The 7,877-nt window shown below is 42.9% G+C and overlaps 1 protein-coding gene across 6 annotated transcripts in view; it reads right to left on the minus strand.

The window, feature by feature from the left end:
* STARD3NL (STARD3 N-terminal like) overlaps positions 1 to 6,971 on the minus strand; it is a 53,709-nt gene extending 46,738 nt beyond the window's left edge. For 2 of the 6 annotated variants that reach the window (XM_045089641.1, XM_045089640.1), the window contains exons 1-2: positions 6,755 to 6,971; positions 5,997 to 6,052 (exon numbers count right to left, since the gene is read on the minus strand). The gene's annotated coding sequence lies outside the window, so the exon portion shown is untranslated. The remainder of the gene's footprint in view (positions 1 to 5,996; positions 6,053 to 6,754) is intronic. The other 4 variants (XM_004739495.3, XM_013059952.2, XM_013059945.2 and 1 more) reach the window with 4 other exon arrangements.
* Positions 6,972 to 7,877: the final 906 nt, after the last annotated feature.

Here is a 7,877-nt window from a genome sequence, read left to right on the forward strand (position 1 = left end):
CTTTTCCCAGTGCTAGACCAACAGTTCCTACAAGACATGTAGACATATAATCCTTCACACCTAGGGAAATGCCTAGCTATGGGTTATGCATTTGATTTGTTTAATTCATGAATCACAAATATCATCATATAAAAGTCTGGGGTCTGGGTGCTTGTTAACTAAAATTAGGCAAATTTATACACATGTCTGGGATTTCAGTATATTACGTTAAATGAACCAAGAATATTTAACTTTCTTTAATTACTGTAACTGACAAAACAATGAATCAAAATGTCCCAAATTAATTAATTTGGTCATCTCTTATTCCAATGTATTTTCAATGCTATTTACTGAAGTCATCCCAACAACACACTACATAAACTGATATAAATATATGGAAAAAGGGAAAGAAACCACTAAAGGAATGGGACCCAAGTAGACAGATATTAAAATCTACCACAAGTAAAATACTATGCTAGAAGCTGTGAGGAAAACCAAAATGAGAAAGACAAGCCCTTGATCCTCAAGTAGAACAGTTTTATAAAGGAGGTAAAATGGTTATAGAAATAATTAGAAATCAAAGCCTAAGATAATTATAATACAGAGAAGACTGAACTTTGGATTGTGGTGACCAGAAAAGCCTTCATGAAAAAGCTGGCCCAAGAGTAAACATATGACTTTGCAAGAAATGGAAAGGAAATGCATATTGTGAATAAGGGGAAGACTGGAGTAAATTAAAAACGGAGGTGCAGGAGCATGTCCAGGACCAGTGAGCCATGGACGGTCTGGGAGGGACCCCATGTGAGCATGCCTCAGAGGGTGCGGCTGGGCCAGGAAAGAGGACAGGTGACAAGGGCCATGGATGGTCAGCACGGGAGTGAGGGCTCGCTTTTCATACCTAGAGCCGGGGCATGAGGGTACACAGGCTCGACTAAGGGGGTCAGAGACTGAGGACAAGGAAAATGCGTCAAAGGCCACAGCTGTCCATTGGCTACTGAAATGCAGGCAGAGATGCTCTTCAAAGCGTTAAACCAGACTCAATGGGTTTCTGGCTGCCACAAAGTGAGGTGTAGTTGTGGTTTGCTTCTCCAAGGATACAATCATTACAGGATTCCAGAATTTATGCTTTCTCTCTGTCCTATAAAAATGTGTATTTTACCACCTGTACACACAGAGGGCAAGAGAGAAACACCGAATTGCCAATACTAAAATACTAAAATATGAGACTTTCCCCCTCATAGATCCAAATTTCTAGTTTCTCTTCAAATATAGGCAATCCTGGCAATATTTCCCAGCTCCCCAGTTTGACATCCTGCCACCTCACTTACATGCAGCCCCACCTAGTCCTTCTTGGCATTTGTTTGGGCTCCTAGTTTACGTGGTCTTTGGATCCCCAATAGTTGGGGTCCAGTCTCAGCTGGCTGTGGGAGGATGGGGCTCACAAAGAACACTGCCTAGTGTCAGTCCCCTCCTTACTATCTGTGTAACCTGAGACAAGCTACTTTAACCTCTCTGTGTCTCAGCTTCTCCTTCTGTAAAATGAGGACAATTATGATGTAATGTACTTCAGAGAGCTTTTGCGAGGAATATATTAGTTTCTAGAAAGCAGTGGTTGGGCAGGTATTGGGGCCAGTGAGACGTTTTTGGTTGTCACAACTGGGGGAGGTGTCCCTGGCATCTGGTTAGAGTCCAGGGATGCTGTAGGATGGCTCCCACAACAACAACAACAACTAGCCAGCCCAAAATGTCAACAGGATGAGCAATCCAGACACAAAGCGATGAGAACAGCGCTGGCCCAAAGGAAGCCCTCTTTTAAGTGTGAGCTCTTATCAATAATGCCCAAAGCGAGGACTGGCTGGTACTCCTGGCTCAGCTGGAGAAATTTCTGATAGCTCAGGAGCTCCTTGCTTGATGAATTTAAGTACGACACAAATAGCAAAATGTACTTGAAACTCCCTGGTTCCACATATTCACTCAACAAGCAAGTGGTTAATATAAAGAAAACAAAAACAAAAATATGAGAGTCTATTTTCCTAAAACAAAAAGCAAACAAGAATACACCCAGGGGAGCAATAATGCACAGGATTTGAAAAGCACACTGTCCTAAAACACATGGGTGGTGGAAACCAGTGACTACTGCAACTTAGAGGGTACTAGGCCAAATTCCTCTCCACTCCAAGTTTTATACACTGAGGATGCCCACTGGTCCCAAGATAGTTTTTGGAAAACTGTGACAAGACGAGAAGTAGAGGAGAAGGGTTTTAAACTAAAGAGTCAACCAAACCCCATACTACTCCAGTGCCTGCGCAGGAATATCCTGCAGGCTGGCAGGGGTCCTGTGATGGGGAGTCATCACAACAGGTACCTTCAAGATCCAGATTGAGAACAAACAAAACAAGTAAAATAGCTCAGACAGGCTCGAGCTCTGCAGGACAGTAGAACTCATGACATCTGGTGCAAGCCTCCACTGTCTCCAGCCAGGGATACGGACCAGGCTTCTTAGCCCAGCACCACATGCATCCCTGGCTAGGCTCTCTGGGCCTTTTCTAATTTTTAATATTCAAAAGCTAGAACTGCTATTATATTATCCAGTACCATAAACACAGGCAACAATGATTTTTACTTGTGACCACTTATAACCCAAAGATTTGAGTTCCTCTCAAGGGATCCCTTGGTAACTGCAGAAGTCAGACCCTTAACTGAAACAGGAAAGAGGTTCTGTTGAATCAAAGCCAAGAAAAACAGAACAGTGCTTCTCTCAAAGATGAGATGATAAAAGTATAATAAAACTAAAGGGCTCTACAAGCTACAAAAAACTTTGCATGTATAACAAGAATAGTTAAGTGTCTCCTAAGCTCAAGCAAACATATAATTTGAACACCCATGTATAAAAGAGTGCATTATCAAAGATACCAGGATTGGTAAACTACATCACAAAGAAAGACTCCCAAAAGTGTTATGAAAGAGAAGGCTTCTGTTAAAGACACAGGAAATATTCCATTAAATAAGCAGCACAAATGAAACACGGAAGGACAGGCAGAACTTTGGCTGGATTTGTCCATCTATGAGGCATTCCAGGCAGAACACAAGCAAAGACACAGAAGCTGAAACAGCCGGTTCAGTCTGGGGCACTGGGTTCGGGAAAGGATGGCGCTAGAGTCTGAGACCAATTCATCACAGCCTAGATCTTCAAAACATGGACACTGGTTGCACGAACAATCTTGAAGGACAGAGAAACTCAGTCAAAATACCCAGTGAATGGCTTAAAGAGCAAAAGCTCTCTTTTGCCTAAATTTAAGACTTTCCAACGTGTAAGAAAGATAAATGCATTTACATAATTCTAATTCAACTAATGAAAGACAATCCCTATTACATTACAGGAGAGTCAAGAAATCACCAGAAAGTAAATTGAACTATTTGTTAGTTTACTATTACTCACCTACCATATCCCAGTCATAAGAAGCAAAGCTTGGAAATAAATAATGAGTATTTTTAAATTGGAGAACATAGCAACTCATTTTTTAACCATAAAATCCATGAACCGATTTTTACTTAATTTTTTAAACTGATTATATAGTACCAAGAAAGAAGCTATATCCCAAAGCTGACCCAAAGACGTCCTCAATTCTAGGAAGAAACTCCACTTGCTTACAAGAGTATGAGCCAGCAGCTCTACACAATGTTCCCACACCTGTAAGCACAAGGTTAATGCTAGGAATTCAGTAACAAGTTTTGAACTCCCTTTCAAAGATGTGTGCAATTAGGGGCACCTGGGTGGCTCAGTCAGTTAAGCATCTACCTTCAGCTCAGGTCATGATCCCAGGGTCCTAGGATAAAGCCACACATTGGGCTCCCTGCTCAGAAGGGATCTGGCTTCTCCCTCTCTCTCTCTCAAATAAATAAATAAAAATCTTTAAAAAGGAAAAAAAAAAAAAAAAGATGTGTGCAATTAAACCTTAAATTTTATAGTCATTTTTGAGGGGCACCGGGGTGGCTTAGTCGGTGTCTGCCTTCCACTCAGGTCATAATTCCAGGGTCCTGGGATCGAGCCTACTTCTCCCTCTCCCTCTGCCTGTTGCTCCCCCTGCTTGTGTGCACCCTCACTCACTCTCTCTCTGCCGAATAAATAAACAAAATCTTAAAAAAAAAATCATTTCGAAACCACTGCCTACTAACAAAAATTTATAATCTACTAACAAAAATACTGTATTCTCAGGGGCGCCTGGGTGGCTCAGTCAGTTATGCATCTGCCTTAGGCTGGGGTGATGATTCTCTGGGTCCTGGGATCAAACCCAGCATCAGGCTCTCTGCTCAGCAGGAAGCCTGCTTCTCCCTCTCTTTCTGCCCCGCCCCTTACTCCAGCACTCTCTCTCTCTCAAATAAGTAAATAAAATCTTTATAAAATAAGAAGACTAAATCATGATCTCTAAAATGCCGTTTCAAAAAATATAACTTCAAAAAATATATAACTTCAAATAATAGAGATTTGTAGCTGTAGCTATGTATTCAGAGAAGCAGTGAGGTAGAGTAACGTGGATTAGGCTTTGGGGTCAGGCTAGCTGGAATGTTCGAATCTACGCTCACTCAGTACTAGCTAGATGGCTGAAGTACAAGCAAGCTTCCCTTCTGATCAAGAAGGATTAATATTTACCTTTGCAATATGTTGGAAGGACAGAATGTATGTAATGCTCCTGGCACAGTGTAGGCACTAAATAAAGGCAGACATTAACTCTCTGGTTAGTTAAAATCTCTGATGAAAAATGGTAATCCATTTGACCATGCAGTTTCCTAAAACTCAGCTTGGACAAGAGCAGGGAGTGACTGCCAGTCCTTTCCAAAGGGTGACCCCACATAAAGATTGGAGGGCTCATAGGAAGGAAGGATAAAAGCAGGGAGCTGAAGACAAGCAGAGGCTGAGAGTCCTGCACATAATAATGAATGGGAAAAAAACAGCATGAGACACTGTGCTAAAGGGAAAGAGACGTATTTTCATTAAGAGAGAAGACTACTGGTGAAAAAATATATACATAATGAATTGCTGCAATCATTTCATAACCAAAATAAAACAGAGAGCTAGCTAGAGTCTATGAGGACCATTAAATAAAGAGGCGTTTGGCAACACACAAATCCTATGCCTTTTGCCTGAATGCCCACCTCTCAAGTGTCATCTCCCCCCACCTCACTCTCTCCAAGGTTCAATCCATTCCACATGGTTTCTCTTTTACCCCTGGTATACTCTAAGCCCATTTTTCCTTTAGCTCCTTTGCACTGCAGTGTCTGCCTGGAAACTTCCACCAGATCTTCCCATGGCTGACTCATTCTAAACACTTAGGTCTCATCAAACTATCACTTCCTCAAGGAAACCTTCTCTTGTCACCATATCTAAATTCTCTCTTACTCCCCCATATCCCAGTCACACTCTATCCCCTTATCCTGAACTATTTTTTCTATCATTTATCATTATTTAAAATAGTCATTTTTCTTTACATGTTTATTAGACACCAAAATGGAAGGTATTTGAGGGCAGTAAACTAAGTAAACTTTTCAATCTCCAACACCTCAAACCAAAATGTGGCACAGATGGGGTACTCATCTGATAAACTTGTTCAAAGAATAAACTGAAATGATTGAAATTGCCATCCTGTGAACATAAGGAAAAGTCTCCCAAAGTGACTTCAATTTCACTTCTTTAATGCAGTTTTATGCAATCATGCAGACTTAAAAGTTCACTGCTTTACCAAGATTTAAAGAGAATGAATTTTTAATGAAAATATTATATATGTATGTACATACTGTACACCACACATTTTCACTTTATGGGAATGAATCTATGCATAAAGCAAAGGTCGTAAAAGTTTTATTTTTTGAGATCCTGCTTTTAGAAAGAGAGTAGATGGGTAGGTGGTACACTGAATTATCTGAATTATCTTTCAGAACCTTTCTCAACAAAGATTCTGAGGTAAACAATCTGAACTAATTCCTGGATATTTGAGAAATTAGACCTGTTACTTGGTTACCTTGCTAAACTTATCCAAACTATTACTGAGTCAAGTGATGAATTCAGTGATTCCATCTGTGAAATAGAAGACAAATGACATGGTGAATAACTGGCACATTAATGGAAGGGTAAGAAAAGTTCCACAATGTTAACCCATATTTGAACAAAAGAGGGGGAGGGGACAAAAACAAACAAACAAAAAAACCCTCTTTCTAGAAAATCCTAAACAAAAATAAGCATGCTACTTTGATTTCAAAATATGGCCGGATACTATGAGTGGGCAAGGCAGTGAAATGAAACTAGGGCCACAACACAACTTGGGCTTTGATTTTTCAATGCTGTTCTGTTTTGAACACAGATTTTCTTAATGAGTAAAAGAGGCCAACGATCGACCTTGTCTGTATAACCCACGCATCACCCTAGTCACCGTTCGTGGTTAACTCCGGAGGGCCATGGCGCCAGCACGGGGCGGGACCCCACCGAGGACTCCTCGAGGTCCGCAGGGGGAAGGAATGCAGACCTCTCTACCAGCATCCCAGCCTCAGCGCTGGAACGAGGTGGGGCCCAGCATTCTGCAACTTCACTTTTGCATCCTTTATAAACACAACCTGCCTAGCCCCTCCTCCTCCCCGAGGACCGCGCAGCGCTCCGCAAACACCCGACGCTCCGGCTCTGGCCTCGGTTCAGGGGTCTACCATGAGCCCCGGGCAAGTCATTTGATCCCGGGTGACTCAGTTTTCCAATCTGTCAAATAGGGTGACGAGAAACCCAGCCTACCTTATCGGGTGGTTTCGGGCCGGCCGCCCCAGGCTGGCCCGGGGACAGCGGTTCCGTGGTTGCGCCCGCGCCAAGCGGGCGGAGGGGCGGGGCTTGGCGGGGCGGGCCCGGGCACCAAGCCTAGCAGCCGACGCGCAGCCCACCGCCGGCAGTCAACCACCCCCTGCCCTCTTCGAGTACCCGGCCCGTGACGTCAACACGCTGACGTCGACGCACAGAGGCTCACCTCGCCGGAGGGACCAAAGACTGGGCGGCGGCCTGCGTGCCCCCCGTAACAGAGCCAGCGATTGGTGCAAGGGTCTGTCGATCATTGGCTGCCCAGTAAGCGACACAAGAAGCCGGGAGGGGGCGGGCTGGCTTGGCCCGAGGGGAGGGTGTGAATCTGGACTTCGTTTTGAGAGCCTCGAGCTGGTTGGACTTGATTGAGTGTTGTCCCGCGGTGTTTTCTTAATGGGCCGCTTCTCCCCTGCGGGAGATTTTGCTTCTTTCGCTTTCCTGTAGTCTCTTGGTGGAGATTTAGGTTCCAGTTTGCGGAAAATAGTCATGCCTGGATTTCAGGGTCCCTGGCACTTCCCACTGTGCTCTCCGGTGGGGAATGAAAAAGTAGGACCTTATATTTCTCTGTTGAAACGTCACCTCCAATTTGAATTCTCCTCAAAGCCCCCAGACTTATTTAGGAGACCCTTTCTCTGTTCTCCTGTGGCATAATAATTATAGTCACATATAATTATATTTGTTTTCCCGCGAGATGGGGCGCCTTTTAACGATTGTTTTAATTCAAATTACCTTTAAGTTTTAAAAGATCTTTTTACCAATAGATGATCTATAGTTCAAATATTTAAAGGTGTAGAAGGTCATACAGTGAAAATTTTTCCGCTTCCAGTTTCTCAGGCATTCAGTTCGCCTCTTGGAGGGAACCACTGTTACCTTCTGGATGGATAGCCTTTCAAAGTAGACGTTCTAAGTGCTATGATCAATTTTAAATTACACATAGTAGTAAATGTAAACGTTACAAATAGGCTAAAATCATATTCAGGCACTAATTACAAACCCAGTCCCTATATGATGACTTCTAATTCCTATGCATTTACATATGTGTAGGCTTTTTTTTTCCCCAATCAAC

This window comes from Mustela putorius, unplaced genomic scaffold, assembly GCF_011764305.1.
Source record: "Mustela putorius furo isolate JIRA1106 unplaced genomic scaffold, ASM1176430v1.1 tig00003845_pilon_pilon_pilon, whole genome shotgun sequence".
NCBI classification, from domain to species: Eukaryota; Metazoa; Chordata; class Mammalia; order Carnivora; family Mustelidae; genus Mustela; species Mustela putorius.